Source organism: Lissotriton helveticus, chromosome 4_1, assembly GCF_964261635.1.
Source record: "Lissotriton helveticus chromosome 4_1, aLisHel1.1, whole genome shotgun sequence".
In the NCBI taxonomy this organism is placed as follows: domain Eukaryota; kingdom Metazoa; phylum Chordata; class Amphibia; order Caudata; family Salamandridae; genus Lissotriton; species Lissotriton helveticus.
The window spans coordinates 1,625,860,120-1,625,871,778 of NC_136063.1; the positions used below are offsets into that span (position 1 = coordinate 1,625,860,120).

An 11,659-nucleotide genomic window follows, 5' to 3' on the forward strand; every position below is an offset into this window, starting at 1 on the left:
GCCTCATTTTCAATCGGTGGCCAGCATTTAACAAACGATGACGCCAGCCAATAGGAATGATTGGCGGGGCTAAAACTACACTTATGAAATCACCTCGATTACAAGATGCCTCGCAGAGAGAGCAGCACATGCTCACTGCAACACAGGTCTGCGAGACCTAAAAATAAGTAATCTTTATCTGAACCAAAGAAGACCAAAACATTAAAAATCCACAATACAGTAATCAAAATATGACTTTTAAAAGGTAGAAACATTTCTGCTCAAAGCAAATTGCAGAAGCAACACTTATCACACAAAGTACCTTGGATGCGTCAAAAACACAAGACAAAAGGGTCGCAGGGAAGGTAATGCGTCAGTTCCTTACATGCAGGGAAGGTGATGCATCGGTTTCTTGCTCCAGGGGAGGTGATCTGTTGGTTCTTTACTGCTGCGAAGGGGAGGTGATGCATCGGTTTCTTACCGGAGAGGAGGTGATGTGTTGGTTTCTTACTGCATGGGGAAGTGATGCGTCAGTTTCTTACTGTGTCCCCCAACAATGCGACAGACGTGGCGCCTCGATGTGATGCGTGATGTTTACGGGATGATGCAATGGTTCGTGCAGCCGCACAGCAGGGCCTGCGTCGGAATTGGTGCGGAAATCTCGGCCTTCGTAGATTGGTGCACTTGATGTGGCGTGTGGCGATTTCCCAAGCTGTAGGCAGGCGCTGTGTTGGTTTCATTGGTGATGCATCAGAAACAAGTGTGGATGTGTTGTGCTTCTCTTAGTTGCGTTGCTTTTCCAGCTCCCAACAGGAGGAACATCCTCCAGAGGCCCAGAACTGCAGCAGGCACCACCTGACAGGTCCAGAACTCCCTGCGAGGAAGTTCAGGGAAACTGGGGGTGAAGTCTTTCTGTCCTTGAGACTTCTAAACAGGAGCAAGCTCTACTTCAAGCCCTTGGAGATCTTCCTCAAGCAGGGGACACAGCACATGCCAAAGTCCTTGTCCTTTCCTTGGCAGAAGCTGCCACTGCAGGCCAACCCCAGACAGCACACAGCAAAAGGACAGTACTTCTCAGTTTCTCCAGCTCCTCTCCTTGGCAAAGGTTCCTCTTAAATTTAATAAATGATCTAAAGTTCAGGAGCCTGGGCCCCACTCTTTATTGCACAAAATCATTTGTTCTCTGGAGACAGAGAAGCTCGTTGCCCACCCAAAACCAGTTCTGTCCTCTCTATTGCAGCTTCCCGGCAGGAACTGGAGACAGCATTGTCAAAGGCAGACCAGGCCCATTCATTAATAATAATCTTTTTTTACCCTCAGATGGAGAGTTCCTCACTGAACTAAAAACATCTGACACTAAGCTACTACTGAAGAAACAATAACTCGATCAATCAAGCCCAGCAAACATCAACTCAAAATTAAATATTGACTTGCATCTGTAAAGTAGTCTGTTACCTAGAATAAATAGTTGATTTCTGAGGAAGCTCCTTGAAAAGGTACTTTTCATTAAAACCTTGGATTTTCTCAAACAAAACAACCTCTTCTCAGAAAACAAGCTTTTTTTCCATCCAGAAGAATCACTGAACGTACACTAATTTCAAACTGGGATGACTACAAGAACATCATAAACTCTAATGTTGCTTTTGTCCTTTGTGCTCTCAACCCATCATCAGCTTTCAATACTGTCAATCAACAACTCCTAGTCCAAAGACCAAGGTGCAAATTTACAAAAATTTGGGTGGGAGATGGCTCGCTAATTACTTATATATGCTGCTCTTGTGAGCCTTTAGACTGTATTGTAAATATACCCCGAAGTGTCACAAACGTCTGTGATCAGGGAATGCTCACTAGTCACTAGTCACTAGTCACTAAGTGATTCACCAGCGACCAGAGCTTATGATAAATGGCGGGCGTCCTTGGTGGGTCGAGATTTATAATCCACACAAATACCAACTTATGGCACATTGCAGAGCTTTAAAAAAAAGTATAACGAAGCAGCACCTTTGCTGCATTGTATTACATGGCATCAAATAGATGTTACATGGGTGGAGCATGAGAGTTCCCAGTAAACCTGCGTTTGTGCCAAAACGGTGTTCCTACCCAAGATAGGCACAATGAGGAGAAATGTCTTCATTTGTCTGTGCTGCATAAAAAGAGTAATTCGCCTCTAAAGCAGTTATCCCCTCCTGCGCAAAAACAATTCTGCCTCTAACACGAGTACCCTTGCACCAAGGCTTTTCATTGGCGCTAGGCTGCCTAAAGTACACCAGCAGAATGAGAGGGCAGAAGTGCACCATATCTTAATAGATATGGTGACTTTCTGTTCTCTTTCTGTAATGCAATGCAGCACAGAAAGTTGCCTTGCTGTACTGCATTGACTGAATGGTTACTAAAACTGGGTCTGGGTATCCAGGTCCACAAAAATGATAATACCCAGGGGAAAAATAGTAATAAAATGGATTGCATACAATATTTCACTCTTGTTTTAAACTGTTGTTTCAATTGCTGGTCCAATAACAATACATTTGCATTGTTTCTTGTCTAACTTACTCTTGATTTAGCCACAAAATAGTAATATGCACTTCACTCTGGCTGATGTTCCTATTGCAATCATCATCTTCTACATTGCACTATGGGTAGAAATTTGAGAAAGAAGAAGCCACTGACTCTAAAACGTTTGTGTACCAACAGACAGAGGCAAACAATGATTTGGGTTTAGTAATGCCCGCCACCCTATAATTCTCAGACAATTGTCCTTCGCTTGCTGAGACTCAGGCTGAATATAGTATTAAAGATGACATTATCTTCTATTCTATTTTATTCTATCCGATTCTATTCTATCCTTATATCCCAAAGCTATTAGAACATCCTGCCCCATGAGGGCAAAATGTCCTAATAAAAGAAAACCAACACCCAGGAGCAATAGGGGGTTTGAAACCACCCTGTGCCTCCTAAGCACCAGTTCATTTCATAGCTTATACGGTGTGTGCCTGACAGTTGCTACCGCATGAACACAAGAACTGTGAAAAGAAGCTGAAGTCAGGCCCTGGTTCTCCCTTGGCTTTGTCGAATTGCTCTTTTTGACGTGACCACATTACATAAGAGTACATTAGTTGCCCCTGTATGCAAGATTACCAGGATTGGACACTATTAGTGCATTATGGTTAATACATAACAGCCATATCTGTGATGCCCCATGCACCTAGAAAATACTGCAATGTTGCATGACTTATCGTTCAAATATCAGCATTAAATATATTTTTGAAATTCAACCATTTTTCTCCCAACATAAGCTAATGTGTTCTGAAAATACACATTTTCGCAAATTTCATCCTGCATACAAAGTTTTTGTTTTTACCCTACATATATTAATTCATTCAATCTTCTAATTGATTGAGCTGTGCTGCACACCAGTGACCTATTTAAAGGCAGCTGAAGAGCTACCAGTTGATCAAAGGCTACTCGTTAGAGAAGCCTGGCATAGGGAAATGGGCAGGTGTGCTGCATTGCATTAAAGAAAGAGAGCAAAAAGGCACCATATCTATGACGATATGGTGCACTCATATTTTGGGCATCTCAGGATGATTTCACTAATATAATTAGCTCTTATTACAGAAAAGGCTGAAGATCTCTGCTCTATGCACTCAGAAGAAAGGCCTAGAATTGATTGAGCATATATTCTGCAAACCTTTATGACCAACTGACGAGCATTGTGAGAAATTTGCTCTGCATTTGGCCTAAACTCCAGAGCTCTCAATCGTGGCCCATTATAAACACCCACCCACAACCTGAGCTCACCTAGATGTATTGAGGCAGTACTTTTCACACTATGCACTGTACACGAGTAATAAGTTGTATGAAAAAACTACAGAAACACAACATCTTGGAAAAAGACAAATACTCTTGGGAATTCAATAGTAAGTATAAAGTGTAATGTAGACAGGACCAACATTGCTTTATCCAGGCTGAGAGGTTAATGCCTGTTTTTGTTAGCTGCAGCTGCCTTCTTGTGGTGGGGAATGGGGACAATTAGAGATAGAGCACAGGCCCTACCACCCATCCGCCAGCAACACCACAAAGTAGAAACATTTGTCAGTTCTTGTATCATTTCTTGAACAACGACTGATACACATTGACTTCTTCGTTATATCAAAAGCACTGTTTGCCAATTAATCATATAGCAAGATATCATATCATATTTCTATAATTCCCTTTTAACCTTTATTTGGCACATTCCACTGTGGGTGCAAAGGGATGTAGTGGAGATTCCATGAAGTAACAATTACTGACATTTCTAATAAAGAGCTAATTTGTAAATATAATTGAATATTTCAAATTCAATTACCAATAAACCTCCTGCAAAATGCAAGAATTGGAAGCATTTCAATTGTAAACCAGAGGTATTTGTCTGGCAGGTGAATAGCCTGTTAACCGTTGAGTGATGCATAAGTGTGCTGTGCCTGAACGGGAAATACTTGACTTCCAACAAGCCTCACTACAGAATTCTGACAAAGAAAGTAGCCTCTCAGTAACTGAGAACAAATCTGAAAATGACTTTGCTGTGAAAAGTATGAGCAATTTTTACTATTGCAACTATAAAGGTTGTCAATTTGCTCAAGATAGGCATATGGGTGTACTCTAAGGATCCTGTCTTAAAGATGAATGCCACATTCACAAAGATGTTGCTATGACTTACTCTTGCAGTAATCCTGGCTTACTCCTGAATTCCAGCAGTAAACAGGACTTTTACAAGTAACACCTACTCACAGCAAAATCTGTGTAAAGAGGAATTTGTTGATGTGCACGGGGTCTATTGTTCAGCTCCGACCTAGACACCTGCTGGACTTTTATGCCGGTATCCTATTTACCGTGTAAATCCCACTGCCACAGAACTCAATTGTACTATATTGACCAACACCCACAGATGTATTGCTTAGACGTTTAGATTTATACTTAAAAAGTAAAAATAAATGTTAAAAAAGTGTGCTACAATCACCATCGTCAGTAATTAGAAGTCAAGGAAAGTTTTCTCTTTTGAAGAAAAATCACTCACGTTTAGCACATGATCTATAAATGCTGCAGAGTTCTGATTATCCGTAGAGAATACACCTGGCTAAAAAGAGGAAACGCCTAACACCGTGATGCAGCGCGTTTCTCTCAGCGCAAAACAATCTTCCTAAATATGAACTGAATTGAAAATGTATGAATTAAAAAGGAGGCCGGGGAGGTAAAGTGAATGTGTATTTATCTATGACCATACTAACAATAACAATATTATTCAGAGTAAAAATATGTATGTCGGGAAACACAGAATAAACATAATGCATGTATTTGTAAAGAGCATGTTCATCATGTGTTTCTTCACGCTGAATAACATGTTCACTGTTAACTGTCTCGATGGCTCTCATGTTATCGTTTTCGAGAGGAGCTTAATAAACCCACTGGAATTCCAACTTGTGACCAGAACGCAAAACAGAGTCCCTTGATGTGGACGTGCCAGCCACTTGAGTCATCACGCCTGGTAGATGAAAATGTGAATTTTCGCACATATACATTTAAGGGCGGTACTTCTTATAAACAGCATACACATTTGCGATATATTTAGTACTGTTAAATAGAATTTCCATTTTGATCATATGAGGGGTAACGTGCACGTTGCCTGAAGTGCATCTTTGCACATTTACAGACATAACCCACACTTAAAAAATGTGTCACTTTAGAATTCCCTGAAGTGTGCTCATTTCGGTCCTACGCAAAGAAAGTAAAATTAATTCATAATAACAGCAACTTTCTCAATAACATGTTGATTGAAATCAGTACACTTTGCAGGATAGCGCAGCGCGTCAAATTATCTCAGGATGAAAACTACAGCTTTTCAAACAAACTCCGATGTTACTTTCAATGCACTCGTGTGCTTTTCGGTGCAGGATTCGTGTGACAGAAAAAATGACACTTGTACAAACAAAGCATCGTCGCCACTGAAAAGAAACCAAATTTGCTCGAGGGAACGCTGAGATCAAAAGCGATAACTAACCTGTCTGCTGGATGTCAGAACGTGCTGTACCACAGAATATGTGCCGGGAGCCTAGAGCATGTCTCGCTCGTCACTGCTTACCAGTTTGGGCGCCCCATCCCATTGCCCGCAAAGAAGCTCAGAGTGAAACTCTGCAATAAAAGTCTGGCTGAAACTTGCGACGTCAGAGCTGGCGGCGACAGCAGGCGAAATAGTTTGCATTTGTTTACACTTCTAGCTAAAGGGGAAAAAAGTACTTTAGAATATGTGAATGATGGTTGAGTGGAAAAAAAAGGAGGAGGGGCCCGGTGAGGTTGAACAGTTCCGAGTGACCTTCTTTCTTCAAATACACTATCACTTTTCCTGTATTGCGTAACACACTTTTAGTAACACACAGTGAGCAAAAACCCCACTTCCCTCAGGCAGTAATGCACGTTTGTCTTCATCCGGTTCCCATAGATACGACGCTGCGGCGTACAGCCTCCTTCATTTGCATTGCAAACAATGAAAAAAGAACAAAATAAAGGGTCCCTAGTTTCGATATTCAGGGTGCGTTGCTCGCGGAAGCGCTTAGGTCGTAAGTCAAGCACACAAGGCGTTCAGACTGCAGGCACCCAGAGAAGCAGCTGGAATCCGGAAACAGGAACACTTCAGAAATGGCATGCACGTCGGCTTAGGCAGTAACCACTGCACATACAGCACTTTGATACTTACTTTCCCTCATGTACCGACACAAGCGTTCCTTAAGTACAAGCCTATCTGAAGGTAATTGTGTAACGAAATCCTCAACCTGTGTGTACATCATTGAAGCACCATCGGAAGCAGGAACTTGGCACACAAGTTCTTCCACTCACATGCTCTTAGTGTGATAGCCAAGGTGTATTATATTTGAAAGCTTGGCAGGGCAGCCAGTCATGTCTAACGGGCTCATTACGATGGCGAAACGATCGCCACCACTGGCCCGGCGGACCGCGATTCTCACACTGCCAGATTACGATGGCGGCGGGATCCAGACCACGATCGCAGCGGAGGTAAAGCCCGTCCGCCACGGAACCACCACAAGCAATCGTTACGATTGCACAGCGGAGCGGTCTGCATCCATCAAATGGTGGCGATGCCTAGCAAGCACTGTCTGCCAAATTAGGATGAGGTCTCCATCCAGCCTTTCCGCGGCGGTGCAACTGCCGTTGAAAGGCATGCAGAGTTTGGTTTTGGGGGCCGTTGCGGGCCCCTTGTGTTGGGGGGAGGTGTGGATGCACTGGGGGGGTACTGTCGGTACCCCACTATGCACTGCACCAAGTGGCATGCACAGTTTAGTGCTTGCCACCTGCCACATAGTGCAGTGAAATGCACAACATGCTCTTTTTGACATCGCGGCGGTGCTGCTATCAGCAGCCACCGCTGCAATGTTAAATGTGCGGAATCTGACCACCGCTGTGGTGGTCCATTCCTAATCGGGTATGCGGGACTACCGCATGCATGGTGGACGGTCCCGGTTTACACCACCATAGCGGAAGGAACCCAGTCTGTCTGCAATCGTAATCGGCCCCTTAGTGCGGGGTTTGTATACTATCCATAAAGTAAATGTAAAAACCAAAGGGATGACAAAATGCTGCCTGCTTTCAACATTTCATCCCTCCCCTACCCTTCTCAATCCAAATAACTGACTAACATATCCACCATTCAAATTACTTTCATATTTCACTATACTAATTTAACACTGATCCTTTATGGGTTCAGGAGAAGTGTGTTACTCGCCAAAAAAGTGCGTCAACACCCCATCAGGTCTAACAAGCACTATATAAAAACAAACCTTTTTTCCCTCTTCTATCCCTCCGTGATCCTTCTCACTCCAAATAACTGACTAATATCCACCACTCAAATTACTTTCATATTTCACTATACTAATTCACCACTAATCCTTTATGGGTTCCGGAGTAGCATGCTACTCGCCAAAAAAGTGCTTCAACATCCCATCAGGGGTAACAAGTACTATATAAATACCAATCTTTTTCGCTCTTCTATCCTTCACAAAAACCAAATAACTGACTAACCTATCCACCACTCAAATTACTTTCATATTTCACTATACTAATTCAAAACTAATCCTTTATGGGTTCCAGAGCAGGGTGTTCCTCGCCGAAGAAGCGATTCGACGCCTCATATGGGGTAGTAAGCGTGATATAAATGCAATTACAATACAATACAATATCAAACCCAGAAAGTGAGATGACAAATCAATGCATTTCCCCTTCAACCTCTACCTAGAACCACAATGTGTGATTCTCAGAAACTCTGTGACTCTCAGAAATCTCGTCCACCTCTACACCAACGATACCCAAATAAACTTGAAAAACTCATCCCCAGAAGATGTTGCCCTGCTTTCAAACACACTCTTAAAGATTCAAAACCAGATGTCCAACCACCATTCAAAACTCAACCCAACTAAAACAGAATTTCTTTTGATCTCACCTCCAAAAGCAAAAAGTCCAGTACAAGAATAGATGGCCAACTTTCCCGCCCTGGATGGCTGCTCTGCCATGGTCCTGAGTGCTGGATCACTTAGCAACACCCTCGATAATCGTCTCACTCTTCACAGCCACATTGCAGCCATGGCCAACAGCGCATAACACCAACTTAGGCAGCTTTGGGGCATCAGACAATTGATTCTGAAACAAGACCTCAAAACAGTGGTACAGTCTCTCATTCTATCGAGACTATGGGGTTGCCCCTCTCTCAGGTATTCCTAAAGTTGACCTAGGTGCACTGAGAGCAACACTACATGCTGCGGCACGCTTCAATTTAGCTCTCAAGAAATGTGTCTACATTTCCCCTGCCCTGCTAACACTTCAATCAGTGGCGTAAAAAATTCTCCCACAGCCCCCGTGGTGCGGGGGTCCTCCTGAACTCCGGAGGCCACTCTGGCACAGGCAGGCCCCTGGCTAGAAAGCTTCAAACTAGGTACAGAGTGTGGGGGGCACCCTGCATGTACTTTTTAGGGGGGCACCCTCAAGGTTTGATATGCCACTGCCTCCAATGGCTCCCCATTGAAGCACTGGCCCAATTTACAATCGCTTGCATTACCCATAGTTCGCTGCACTCCTACTCACCCTCCTATCTAAACGAGAAACTGAAAATCTCTGGAGCACATAAGGGTTCCAGAAATTCCCAATCCCTGCTCCTAGAACCTCCATCTTCAGTCAAGAATGATACATGAAACATTATTTCTCTGGTAGCGCCACTAGAGTCTGGAACTCCCTGTCTCCCTCACTGTCAAATCACCTGCCTCGCAACTTTCAAAAAGGACCTCAACCTCTTCCTGTTTGACAGACATCTTGGTGAATTCACCCTCGACCAGGCTTAAGTACGCTCTCCACTGTGCCTTGATCTGCCTTCGTTTAACTGTGCATGCCCTCTGCCCAATTGTTGAAAATGTCTCTTATCGGAACTCCGTACACATCCACCACTGTAAAAGTCTGAGTTTAACTACTAATACTGTACCCCTGCATCCTGTGTGTTGTAAAGTGTTCTGATGCCCTCGGGCCATGTCCGCGCTATATAAAACTGCAAAAATAAAAGAATGCATGATAGCGCACTGTGACAGGTGACCCTCACACACCAGTGTTTTCAGCAGTGGTGGCTCCTCCGCTAAGGCGGAGGAGCGTCGTCCCATTGCTATTTGAGCAGTGTAAAAAAGAAAATGATAATAACAAGCTGTTATTATCATTTAATTTTTCTGTGAGGGATTGGAGCCATGTCGGGGCGGGAAGGGGCTGTGCACAGTAGGGAGTGGGTTTTTCACTCCCAAAGTGCGCATGATTGTTTGGCCAGCCCTCTGGGGCCGGCCAAACAGTCACACGCACTTAGCATGTTCTCCACGGGGATGTGTTGCACAGACCCATAGAGAGCATGCCCAGGCTCCTGGTACTGCCTGTGTGGCCAAACAGGCCGCGCAGAGCAATCATGGCGCTGCTCTCTCAGCCAGGGTCCGGAGAGGCCGCGGGCCTGGCTGCTTCTGGCGCTACAGAGTGAGGATGGAGAAAAGGGTGTGACGGCAGCTGCAAAGAAGGCAATTTTGAAAAAAATGTTTTTTATCCAATTTCGCCCCCCAACCCCTGTACCGATGCAGCCTCCACTGGTTTCAAGTCACCTGCGATTTCATTTGCTACCATTTGTAGACGAGGCGTATTAGATCACATTTTATGCACAAGCCACATGTATTTTTTAAAAAAGTGGGGTAACCAAGATAACACTTATGAGACCCGGGCTTTCATTGTAAAAGCTTTTGGAAGGTGTGCTAGTGCAAATGGTTTTACAGAACAAAACAAAGGCTGCATTTTTCTTTTATCTTTGCATTCTGGTATTTGTAGTTTAGCATATCCAATTATAACTTCGGCGAAAAGCCCTGGAATGCAAAGAAAAAAATTGACTGTAATAATTCTACACACGGACCTGGGGGTCAAGTGGTTCTTTAGAAACCCAATACTCCAGTGAAACGCCTTAGCGCATTCCTCTTGTAAGCATAAGTAGGTGCAACAATGGTGTCTTGCGGCAGTGCATAAAGCGTAACTAGGCTAGGTGCATTTCTTCATCCAATCACAGAGAAGCACCGCAGTTAACGTTTCATCAACACGCATTTCAGCACAAATCCACTCACACCCCAAACAACACGCGGTGGAGGCAGGAAGGATAGCACAGGTTAAAGGATAATAAACAGGCTTGCCTTACTCACTGAAACGACATCGGCAGAGTCGCAGAAACAGCTAAAACAAGCCAGGTTTGCAGCAGGGCATTTTCTCCGCCGTCAAGAGTTCATGTCAGTGCCACTGTTACCCATCCACTCCCGGACTGCTGTGCAGCAGAATCCTAACGAGTGTCACGCAGTTATTACGTCAGGAAAAGAGGAGCAATTTGCCTAATGTCCGCGAGCATTTTCATAATCCCTGCCCACGAGGTGGAAGGAAAAACCTGTTCCTCCGCATACACGTGGCTCGGTTCTGTTGACTGAAGCAGCCCTTGTAACGAGATCACATCGGAGACGGAGTCAGGAGAGGCAGCATCGCAGAAAGAAGTTCATTGCTCGAAGAGGAGGACGGACCCACAGGGCGGCCAGCTGATTTTTAAGAATGTTTGTTTCCTTGACTGCTGTGGCACTTTTGTAGACTATCACCAAAGTTCAATTCGAATTGGCTTTTGTGTATTTATTTGTAGAACTCATCCATACGCGCCTTTTGTACTTCCAGTTGAGCTGTTCGAGAGAACAAGTACTGAGATATTGTATTAAATAAATGTTGTGTTTCAGTTCATCATGTTGATGTTTTGTACCCTTGAAACCTTTCATTTGCACAATAAAAGGAACACAGTAGCAGCGTAAAAACTTCTGCTTCCAGGCCATTCGCGACTAATGAGGACTAAGGCCTATATTATGGGATTAACGATGGCAAAACCAATGCCGAAGGCCAAAACAACACACACTGTATTATCAAAACTACGGGCCCTGCTGAAATTACGGTCATGTATTGCAGAACCAGCCCAGGGACGAGTGCCTAATTTGAGCAGGTGGTTGCAGGTGGGGCAAACTAGCAGGGGTGCACATTCAGGGCCGTGAGTGTAAAAATTCAGGACAAAGGGTCAAAAATTCAGGACAGGAGGTCAGAATACAGGACA

The 11,659-nt window shown here is 44.0% G+C and overlaps 1 protein-coding gene across 7 annotated transcripts in view; it reads right to left on the bottom strand.

Annotated features, from left to right (window-relative positions):
* ITPRID1 (ITPR interacting domain containing 1) overlaps positions 1-11,053 on the bottom strand; it is a 462,385-nt gene extending 451,332 nt beyond the window's left edge. The window contains exon 1 of one of the 7 annotated variants that reach the window (XM_078688261.1): positions 6,014-6,342. The gene's annotated coding sequence lies outside the window, so the exon portion shown is untranslated. Of the gene's footprint in view, positions 1-6,013; positions 6,343-10,724 lie in introns of those variants that run through there. The other 6 variants (XM_078688266.1, XM_078688262.1, XM_078688263.1 and 3 more) reach the window with 6 other exon arrangements.
* Positions 11,054-11,659: the final 606 nt, after the last annotated feature.